Below are 12,428 nucleotides of genomic sequence, written 5' to 3'. Positions count from 1 at the left end.
CTTTGGAATCCTTACCTTCTTCTAACATTTTATCATTTCATTGGCAAATGAATGATTACAAATTATTTAGTCATTAGAGAATCTAAACTACCTTACATTGCTAGCTTATAGATTCAAATGTAAAAAATAAATAAAAATCCAAAACTTTTATATAAAATCACATCTTTATAATGAACCTTGTATAATTATTCAAATATATAACAGACCATTATGTTAACATATAACATATAATAACTGTTCAAATATATATCAACATCAAGAGACAATGTTACAAGTGGTGAAAAAATCTATGTTTGCAAACAAAGTAGTCATGTACAAATAGAATATGCTTAAATAAAAATATACATAGATAATTTTATAACTAAAACAATCATAGAAGACCATAACATTGTGACATTGACTCACATATTAAAATTAGAGAAACATAAAAAAAAATGGAAAAGATGATGAGTTAAGAAAATGATTTTAATGACAATTACACTAAATTCAAAATTCTCATTAAAAAATAAAAATAAAAAAACATTATAAAACTATATAGATTTGTTTCTGCTTTGTTTTTTATTTAAAACCAAACGATCACGCTGGCAATTGTATTGCTTTTATACTCGTTGAAAATCAAAATCCTGGAAAGAACGAATCCATATCAGCAAATTGGATATTTCTAGTCATTTTATAAAAGATTTTCAAATTCTTCTGTAGTCGATTTAAATAATCTAATCAGCCGTCTCCGATTAGTTGTCATTCGCGACCCTGTTGGAATTCTCATCTGACATGGATCTGACTTGGTATTCACAATCCTTTCGGTCAGCTTTGCTGGAATTCTTATCTATTTAAAGATTTGTCAAAAACATATATACAGGTAATATTTGTATTACATCAACAGACAATATGAATGGCAGTTGAAAGAAATGTTTTGAATGGCTGACTGGGGGTTTATAGTGGATCTCATGAGGATTGCTTTTTTATCGGTGGATGTTGTCTCTAGAGCTTTAGAAGAGCTTTCATTCAGACTGAGGGAAGTGTTTTAGATTCAATGAAATTTGCCATTTAGCTGTCTGCAATGGTTTTGTAACCTATTGAGGGGCTTACAGGATCTCTATTTATGGTGAGTAATGGAAACTGATCTCATTTTCTTTTTATCGTAGTGGGTTTTCCTCTATTTAAGAGAAAACGTTTAGGGAAAAAGATTGGACTACTTTATCTTCCCTCCTTTGTTTTGAAGATTGTTATATTTCCTGTTCTCTTTTGCGATGAAAGTATAATATCTGTCAATGTTTTAGCTGTTAAATATTCATGCAGTTTTTCAAGATGAGGAGTTATCATCTGTAATTGTAGAATTTCATTGATTTTTTGTAAAAATTGTCTATGCAAGAAAAAGTTGAATGTATGAGACGATTATTTTGAATGTTCCTTTTCAGAATATCTATGCTCTTTGTTCTTTACTGGAATGCATCTGTGCGATCTGTATTAATGATATGCCGTTTAATAGTCAGATTTTTCCTCAAAATAAGTGTTTCTTTATGGTCTCGGAGAGGGTTTGGTGTAGGGTTTCGATTCTGTATATTGTTATTTTTGTTGTCATGGTAATTTTTGGGTTAGTTTATGAGAAGGCTGTGTCCAATAAGCTTGGACCAGATTCTTGAAATTTATAAAAGTGTGTCATTCTCAAATGTATTCTGTAATAGTTACATTGTAACCTATCTTTGCCACTTGTCTGGTGAAGTTAAGAACCGTCTTTACTATGGGTCATTTTGCCCAGAATCATTTCACCTCAACCCCTTGGATAGAAATTCTGTCTTCAAGAAAGAAAGTTGACTGAATAAGATCGATAGGTTATCTGGGATGGTTTCTGATTATGACTGTCACTAGTTTCTCCTTTAATGTGACACTTATCTGGGTTAATAATATAAAAGTTCTCTAGTAAGGAAGTCACCAAAAAGGATGGGTTATTCTTTATTTTCAGAATGGATAGTGAAGGTTCTTTAGTTTTATTGGAAGGGAATCACCAGACAACCCTACTTCTATGAGGAAGATGATACCCATTTTGAGAATCTTGGCCATTGTCAATTGTGAAAAGCTTCAGGTTATTTGAGATGGTTTCCGAGTATGACTGTCACTAATCTGGGTTCATAATATAAACGTTCTGTATGAAGGAAGTCACCAAAAAAGAGGTTTTATTTTTATTGTCAGAATGGATAGTGTAGGCTCTTTAGTTTTATTGGAAGGGAATCACCAGACAACCCTACTTCTATGAGGAAGATGATACCCATTTTGAGAATCTTGGCAAGTAGCCTAAGCTTGGAGTTCATTCTGAAAAAATGTATAAAATGGGTCATTGCTTGAATGTACACGCAATCAATACCCGCAACCTCATGTTTCCATAAATGGTTCATGCTTGAATCTGACCTAAAGTTTTCGCCTTGCCTAATGTGATGTGGGAGATTTGAACATATGTCACACTCTTATGAGCAAATCCCATTACCATCACATTGCAATCTCTTGAACGTAGGGGTTTGTAACTTCATAATTTGGGAATCTTGGAGGAAATGACCCATTTTTGAGAATCTTGACCACTGCCCATTTAGGTGGAGGTTTTCAATAATTTCCTTGAAACGATTCAATAATTGAACATGGGATCACAAAAGGGTTTCTCAATTATACTTTTAAGAGTATGTTTATTTTCAGTTATCTTGGGTCTCATTATTGTAAAAACACCTTAAAGTCCTAATAAGGATGATAGTTACCATATTTGAGAATCTTGACTGTTGAGAATTGGCTGGAAGCTCTTCAGTGGGAAGCACTCATAGTCTTCTGAGGATCTCTATGAAATGGCTCAAAAGAGGATGGAACAAAGGCAAACATCATAGGATTGTAGGACCAAAAACGTTAGAAATACAACCTGTTGGAGAAGAGTATATCACTCTCAGGATTATATAGCTATAGCCTATAGGTGATTTCTGGGTATTGAGACTGATCTATAAGTAGCAATAATGACATGTTTTGCAGTCTTATCTACGTAAAGACATATTTCTAAATTGCTAAACAACATATTTGTGTTCTTGTAACCTGTCTATGCTATAAACTATAGAGGGATCATCCAGATAAATCTATTTCCATGCGGTGGATGTCAACCATTTTGAAAATTTTTGCCATTACCTCCTCAAGAATTTCTATTAATCAGTTTAACAGCTCTGTATTTCTTGGGTTAAGGAAAAGTTCTCTCTCAGAGTGGGGTTTTGTGCTTTTTGGTTTTATGATCTTGGAATCACCTGATGACCTTGCTTTGAGAAATAAGCAAGGTTACCTATTTTCAGAATCTTGTCCATTGAGAGCACAGTGAAACCTTTTCAAGAGAAATAGTTTAGTGGCCATGTAGTTCCTCAGAAAAGAAGTTTGTTATTTTCTTAGAGTAGCTTCATACAGGTATCTAGTTTTATTATCATGGACTTACCAACTGACCTTGCTTCTAGAAACAATGTTGATTTTGTCTATTTCCAATCCTAGCAATTGAGATTTGGATGCTAATCCTTTTTAAGGATTTTGTTTATTTATGGGAGGCTTATAAGGCCCTGTTCAAGAGGGGACCTGTCTACCCTTACAATGCCTTATTGAAACTGCTACATTAATTGGGGTTGGGAACAGAACTGCCTTGTTTGGATCCTGGGTTGTTTTGACAGGAAGTAACCATAGCATGAAGCCTTGATGAAAAGCATTAAAAGCGCTAACTACCGACAAAAAAGGTTATGAGATCTGATTCATATGTAATTGCTCTAATTGTTACTAATTTCTAGGTATTGGAATTGGATTATCATAATGATAATGTCTTGTGCTCGTGTCTATGTTAAGACATTTTCTAAATTGCTAAAAAGCTGAGAGCTTAGTAGGATGTTTGTCACAGATTTAACAAATCTGAAGCCAACTCTGACTCACCAAAGTCTAGTCATCACTAAATGATGGCATTATTTTAGTAGAAAGAAAGAACTTCAGGGCAATGTTTTGTAATATTTGTCTTGCATAGATGAATCCGAATTGGAAAAGAAACAAAATTCCACGGCTTGTTAGGCACCTCTTTATGCCTTATTCTAGTAGAAAACTATAAAGGTTGCACAGATGAATTCGAAATGGAAAAGAATTGTTTGGCACCTCCTTATGTCTTATTCTAGTAGAAGACTATAAAGGTTGCACGGTGAATTAATAGCCGGCAATCATACTTTTCGAAGTAGGAGACTAGGAGACTGTAAACAAAGAAACATTACTCTGTTCATAATTTAAAACTGTTTTAGTGGTAAACCTTTACTGAAGTATCTGGAATGCTTCCAAGTTGGAAACTGAAAGCTAAAGCGTAAACATTGAAGCCATCATTATGTAATAATCCAGTTTTCAATGATTTGAGTACATTTGATGTCTGATCAAGATCTGAAAATATGGCAATGTGGTTTGCATTCACTGTTATATATGAAACCAAGTTCAAATTGAATCTCTTTTACTGAAAGTACGATGTAAAATTGATGTTGAGACGAATCGAATGAAGGAAGCTAGTTTACTTGGACTCTCCTAGTCATTAACAGTGTATCATGTCTCAACCACCTTCCTCAGGGAGGGTTACTATGTGAATCCTAATCTTAATTAAGCCTGTCATTAACAGTGTATCATATCTTTGTTGACTTTGAACTCAGATACTTCTGCTTTTGAATGTTGTAATACTAGTATATCTATATTTAAAAAATATAGGTGCCGAGAGATATTTTATAATAGAAGGGAATCTGACGATTGCTACTTGATTTTATTGATTGTTCCCTTTTAAATATTATGACACTCTTCCACTATCATTTGAATGTAACAGTTTCATATAGTTGGAGACAAGTGGTGAGGGTTATATTTTATTTGGAGTAATAAAATAACACCTCCACAAAACCAAAAGATGGCATATTTCATGCATTTACCCGTAATTTGCATGTCAAATTGTTTCAAAATTGAATTTTTGTTTACGAACATTTTGATGTCATTGTAGATGCCTCTCGGTATAATAATAGCCAAGGATTACACAATTGATGCTTGTTCAGATTTTGTATATTAACCTTAAACATGTATGGTTGTCTGGTAGTTGAACTAGAATGGCCAGCTTCTGTTCCATTATTTCACTGAAACTGTGATGCCCATTTGTCTGTTTTATATTATATCTGTCCATATTAAATACTAAGTTTTTAACTACTAGGGCATAATACGGTGTGTCCATGCTAGAAATGAGGTTCCCCATTTGTAACTTCGCCTGACTTGGATCAAACTAAAAATCCCCATATCACCAATTAAAAATAACTAAAAGTTAGGATACCAATATTTAAGCCTCAGAAATTATGATTACTTATCTAACATATGAATGCAATAGTACCTCACTAACCTTTAATGCTAACTGATTAAAGGTAGGCAAGAACTGTCATGATTTGGGTTTCCTATAGTCAGGCCTTAAGATTTATTTATTGAGCACTAATTTCAGCCTTCAGGCATACAATCATCTGCATAATCCAAGAGTAATCCATATCTTCACATTGCACTATCTGCTTACATCAGTTTTTTCATCATTTATGACAAACTAGGCATATTGCATGCTTGCTTGATGTGTCTTGAATCATTGTTGAATCCATAATAGAAAAAATTGTTTAGGGAAAAAATTGGCAAACCAAAAGTATAAGATTTTTTGAAAAAATCGGGAAAAAATTGGCAAAAAATGGAAAAAAAATCGGATTAAAAGAAACATAAAAAATTGTAAAAAAAGAGAGAAAAACTATTTTTTTAAATAACTTAAAGGCATTTCCATAGCATAGAGATATAAAGAGCAAATAAAATAGAGTTTAACCTATGAATTGTAGAAAATAATTTTTTGTTGTTTATATTCGTATTACTGATTACATAGGCAAATAATCAGTTAACTTTTTAAGAGGGGATTCACCAAATACATCAAATTGATGTCTAAGTCTGAGATCAAAGATTAGCTAAGTCTATGAAGTAGCTAAGATCAAATTTTTTTAGACTGAGATCCAACCATTGTTAGGAATTTAGTAAAAGTGGAATTCATTTTGAAGTGATCCAAGACTTTCATTGTGATTGAGGCAAGGAGTTTTCTAGGGGTATTAGGTAAGTCTATGAAGTAGCTGAGAACAAAATTTATTAGACAGAGATCCAACTATTGTTAGGAATTTAGTAAAAGTGGAAGCCATTTTGAAGTGATCCAAGACTTTCATTGTGATTGAGACAAGGAGTTTAACCTGTGAATTGTAGAAAATAGATTTTTGTTGTTTATATTCATATTGCTGATTACGTAGGCAAATATTTATTTAACTTTTTAAAAGGGCAGTCACCAAATACACCAAATAGTTGGCTTAGTCTGAGATCAAAGATTAGCTAAGTCTATGAAGTAGCTGAGATCAAAATTTATCAGACAGAGATCCAACAATCGTTAGGAATTTAGTAAAAGTGGAAGCCATTTTGAAGTGATCCAAGACTTTCATTGTGATTGAGGCAAGGAGTTTTCTAGGGGTAGTTCAATATTTGAGAAAGCTTATCAAATCATATTCCATAATTGCAATGCTTTATATTCCCTGATGGCAATTGGTAAGTCTTTTATATGGGGTAGAATTTAACAAAAGGCATTTGTTTAGCTAAAGTAAAAGATTAGCAAGCCACTAGTTTTGGCAATGCCTAGCTTGCAACTACTATTTTAGGTAGAGACACATTTTAATGATTGTGTGTTGGAGGCTCTTTTATTACAACTCTGTAAGCTTGTTTGTTGTCATTTAGATTTATTTCGTGGAACACTTTAGATATATTGCTCACATAATGAATTGTATGTCTTTGTTTGAGCAAAAATTAACTATATCAATTAAAAATTAAAAATCATATATCTATATCTACATATAGTAAATATGTCTTTGAATGTTTAGTGTTGTGGTAGAAAAACTCCATTAGTCCATTGGTGAGGTAGCCACCAAGGTTCAAAAATTCAAACCCCTACTAGGCCATTGAGCTCGTGGGCTTTCTACCTTTGTTGGATCGTTGAGCTCATGGGTTTGAACAAGTGAAGTGTGGGGAATGATGAACCCCCCAAAAATGGACAAAATAACAAACTTTTTCAACATTGATTTCACATTGACTCTGATTTTGTCTCAGACCAACCCTATTTCTAAGCAATTCAGTAATTTCACACGCAGAGTTACCCGAGGACGCGTCCCCGACTTGAAAACCCCCGTCCCCATCCCGGGGACGTTTCGGGGACTTGGGGATGGCCAGGGGACGTTTCCCCCCGTCCCCAAATTGCCCTATTTTTTGAGGGGACGTCCCCGAAACGGGGGGACGCCTGCCCTAGCTCTAGGGGACGTCTGTTCGTCTCGGGGACGGCTGGGGACAGCTGGGACGTCCCCAATCCGTCCTGGGGACGGCCAGACGTCCCCCATTCTAAGGCCCTTAAAAAATATTTAAAAAATTAAAAAAGTTGTATTTTCAATGTTTTATTTAAATTTTCTAATATAGGCCCCTTATTAATTCAAATTGTTATTAAAAATTAAAAAAATTAAAGGATAACATTAATTAAATTTATTATTTATTAATTTAATTCATAATTTTGACAATGAAACTATATGGCAGCAGTGTAGCCTTTGGGCATTTTGACATAGAGATTAGAAAATCGCCAAACTCAGCGAGTCAATAGAAAAATAACACCCAACGCCTTTATTAAAGTATAAGTTTTTTTGGCCTCAACCCTGCCTTGTATCGCGACAGGGAGCGCGCAAGGGGCATTGCCCCTTGACCCCACCTTGGGGGCGCTACCCCCAAACCCCCGTTGAAAAATATGGGGGGAAACTGCGTTGATCGAAGTAGGGAAAATTTAACCTCCGAGTCTATTGATATGCATATTGACAATGTGAATGAATTGAAATTCTGATTTATGAATGCATAATTGCATATTGTCTATTGAGTATTAACAATGTTGTATGTTCAGAATTTACATTCTAAAATGTTTTCAACTTTTCATAGTATCATACACATGCTATATCCATGTTTTATTGTTTTCATATGAATATAATGTATGTATGCATGCTTTATCCATGTTTTCATATGAACATTTAGAATTTTGAAATTTTCCTATATATTTTAAATTTTTCCTATATTTTATATAGCCGTCCCCTTTGCCGTCCCTCGCCATCCCCAAATTTGGCAAAAAATTTTGCCGTCTCGGAAACGCGTCCCGCCATCCCCTGCCGTCCCCGTCCCGGAAACTCGGGGTAACTTTGGTTTTTCTAGGGTTTTGCAAGTCTTTAAAATGATCTTTTTCACTTTTTTGCCATTTTGGGGGTTTTAAACATGATTTTAACGTGATTTAAAAGTAAAAAATCTTTGAAAATTGGGTCGATGCTTGGTCAACAATTTTTTCATGAATCGGGATTTTTTCAGAGAATAAATCAACTAGCTCTAGGATTCAGGATTAATTAGGTATAATCACGATTTTTTGCAGACTATTACTTCATTGGTTGAACCTGTTAAAAGTAAACATCCTGAAACATAAAACTAGTCATCATAGAAGGTCATACTGGTGGTCAACATTTTTCAAATACTCAGTATTGCTTGCCCCTTGCAGAAATCAAATGAATCGAGATTTATAAATATAAATTTGTAGGTGTTGAACATTTGGAAAAACAATGAAGGTCAACCAATGTTGTGGATATACAAAAAGTTTGTCGATTTCACAGAATGTTGACATCATGTTTAATAATGTTAGATTACATCTCATAAGAAAAGAAGTTACTACGATTGTCGTAGAAAAGAAAATATTTATCTGAAATATTAAAAAAAGACAACGTCATATAATTGAATGCCAATTGTTGACTGCCATACCATTAATTTTCAACAAGATACATACAAAACAAACATTTAATCATGAAGTGTGTCCTCATTAATTATCATCACAAGCATTTACAATAAACAACCTTTTTCAATGACTGTAGCATCGATAGAATAAATAAGATTGCTTTTGTCAGATCATTCCCATTACAAAATATGGTTCTGAAACCAAATTTTCAATTTTTATGTCACGAGGTATCTACAACGACATGTCCGTAAACAAAAAATTATTTTTGAAACAATTTAACATGCAAATGACAGGTAAATGCATGAAATATGCCATGTTTCAGCTTTTGTGGAGGTATTATTTTATTACCCCAAATAAAATAGAACCCTCGCCACTTGTCTCTAGAGCTTTTTGCATGCAGGACTTTAATAGATTTGTTTTCTTGGTTTTTACAGATGATTCTCTTCTATTATAAGATATCTCTCGACATATTTTACATATATTTTTTAAATATAGATATACTAGTGTATATCTCAATAAGATAGCACCACATTAGATTCACATTACTATTCCCTCATTTAAAAGTTCATTGTTTATTTATTCACTCATACAAAAATAATAATAATAAATAACTTAAGTATGGAAAGCCAAATTCAAATTATACAGCCCTATTGCAATAGAATCCATAGCGAAAGTGAGACTGTATTTGTAAAATCATTTTTGTTCCAATCAGCCTTTCAATTAGCTCATCTATATCTTAATGAGATAACACAATACTGGATTCACATCATTTTAAATTTCAATATTAAAGTATAAATGAAAAACAAATGCTTAATAACTCACAAATACAAATTTAATAAACAAATATTAAGTGCAGAAAATCAAATCGAAATGATTGTGAAAATCAACCACAAATAATCGAGAATTCAGTTTTAGTCCTCAAGCTTTTGTTCTATTATCTATCTGAAAATTGAGTTCGATCTAGAAGTCATATTTTTTGTCATTAATAATTATGCTTGCAAGGTGTCCTAAATTTCCGCTTCTTGATTTTCATAAGCCCAATAGGGTCCAGCTAAAATAGTCCACAATAAACTGCTATGTAAAACTGCAGATCAAACGAGATTAATTGTGCAGATTTTAACACAATAGCAAACAGCAAAGTTGCCTCGGTCGAAAAGTATCCAATCTGCCAGTCATGCATACGATCCAATTGTAAATCAAATTGTGGATTTTAACACAATAGTAAAAGCAAAATTGTCTGAGTGTGAAGTATCAAGCCTATCGTAGTCCTGTACATTGCTCACTACTAGTGAAAGCTCCCCAAATCATTGCTTGAAAATTGACGAAATGAGAATCATAGAAGAATTTAGAAGCTATGCTCTTCGTTTTCCTGCAGATTTCTAGATTTCCACATTGCTACATTAGTTAGCCAATATTACTGGATTTGACTGTATAATTTTAATCACCAACGTTTTCTGATCAAACTCCATGATCCATTTTCTCTTCTCTGGTTATCATACCCTGGATCAAGTCAAATCCAAAAATATTGACTAACAAACACTATGGACTGAAAGTTTCATGATTTTAATATTTCTACATTGTCAAGCCTATACAGAATTTGAAAAATCTTCTGTAAAATCTACAAGACCCTGTTAAAATATCTGCAGATCTGAACACAACCAAAATTCATTAGACACTTAATTGGATCTAATTACAAAGTTTTTATTAGGTTATAACTTATAAGGTCTCCCTCAATTAAATAAGGATTGCACCCATGCTTCGATTGTGATCTTATACCTTAATTTTTCTTTGGAGAATTGCATCCCTCGCTGCTTCTTTGTGTGGTTGTTTGCAATAAATCATTTACTGAGATTGCATCCATATTTAAACAATAGCTTATTGCAAGATTAGGATGCAGGTCTTGTAGCAAGTTACCCTCCTTTGACATACATTTTCTAACTTACATAATGCTGCCTTTTGTGGTTATCTACTAGTTCTGTATTTTTCTTGATGTTCAACTTTTGCTGTGGCATGTTTCATTTTTAAAATCAAGTTTTCCTTGACTTATATTTGTTTATTTTTGCAGGGCAAGCTTAGACATCCTAATTTCTGCTGTTTTGAGATGATGCGACTTACAATGTTTTATTAGATCGTCAAAGGTTCAATTAAGAGTTGTTGAGGTGCCTTCTATTTATGTTCTCATGTGTAAACCACGCATGCTCACACCATGTTTCATCAATTCATTATTTATCAATTTGGAGGAACACAAAAATTGAGATGCCTCAATCTTCAAGGATCTCTTGGAAAAATAAGGGACTCTTTTGTGAACTATGAGCAAAGAACGAGCCATAATGAACAGCTGATACTTCAAATGTATGCTGCTAGAAAAAAAACCAATGTACATTTTGGGAAAAGATATGTTCAACAAGTTGCAAAAGTTTTTAAATTAGACAATTGTGCATATAAAAATAGGCACTTGAGAATTTTCCCAGTTTGTTTCCATATATGTGAAGTTTGATCTCTTGGATTTGGATATATTCCATTCTGCCGCTTTCACCGATCTTCATTTATTTTTGGAGGCCCAATTTTCAACGGACAGATTGGGATTAATTTTTAACAACAAAGAATTTTTGGGGCAAAGTTATTGTTGGTGGGTGAAAAACCAAAAAGGGAAGAATAGAGAAGCAGCTAGCAGAACAATTCAGAAGAACAGAGAAGAGTTACAACCTACAGCAGCAGCTTTAGAAAACATTTGTAGACCAGCAGTAGCTCTAGAAAGAGCATACGCAGCAGCTCCAGAGAGAGCACACACAACAGCAAACAAAACTATGTTGTAGATTATTTTTGTAGTGTGTTTGGAAACATTTTTTACAAATTATTTTATTTATAAAAAAATCTTTTCTCTGACTTTAGAGAACTGTTTCCTTCTGTTTTGGATTGGCACTACTATTTGTGCACTTTTTTTGGTGCGTTTGAAACCGTAGATTTTGTACAATGAACGTATTTTGTTTGGTTGACATCTCCATCTGTAAGTGAGCAACTACATAGTACATTTTTGGTTAATTAATTATTCCCTTGCAAAAACGGAACCTTTCTTTTTGAATTTAACATTGTAGTGTAAGTTTAGAGCCTATTTTCCATGGTATCTAAGTTTCCAGATGCACTAGTGAAAATGTGTTTCTACATGTGTTCTTTCTTACAAACTAAGATCTAATATGCGCAATACCATTAGGCTTGCATGGTTATAATCAAGTTGTGGTGCAGTTGCTAGAATTTAATTATTTCTTCCACAATGTTCATGTTCACACCAATGTAATATTCACCTACGATGATATCCTGATATGATTATGTAAGTAATTGATAATTTCCAATGCAAATATGAATCTATGTATAATGAACACAAGTGCTTATATGTTCCTTTCCAATGCAATTGCAACTAAATTAAGCATGTAGACTTGTAACAGAAATAGTAAACATTTATCCATTTAAAAGAATATGCAAATATTTATTGAAGAAGTTATATCATGTGTATGTATAAATTTTTATATATGACCATATAAACATATATACATGTATGCATTCTTATGTT

At 33.2% G+C, this 12,428-nt stretch overlaps 1 long non-coding RNA gene across 1 annotated transcript; it reads left to right on the top strand.

Annotated features, from left to right (window-relative positions):
- The first annotated feature begins 588 nt into the window (after positions 1-588).
- Positions 589-11,767, top strand: LOC131033364 (uncharacterized). The gene is made up of 2 exons (XR_009103601.2): positions 589-1,105; positions 10,926-11,767. It is a non-coding gene; the product is annotated as an uncharacterized LOC131033364 (long non-coding RNA).
- Positions 11,768-12,428: the final 661 nt, after the last annotated feature.

This window comes from Cryptomeria japonica, chromosome 3 (assembly GCF_030272615.1).
Source record: "Cryptomeria japonica chromosome 3, Sugi_1.0, whole genome shotgun sequence".
In the NCBI taxonomy this organism is placed as follows: domain Eukaryota; kingdom Viridiplantae; phylum Streptophyta; class Pinopsida; order Cupressales; family Cupressaceae; genus Cryptomeria; species Cryptomeria japonica.
The sequence above is the reverse complement of the archived record's forward strand: the minus strand, read 5'-3'. Positions and strand labels throughout refer to the sequence as shown.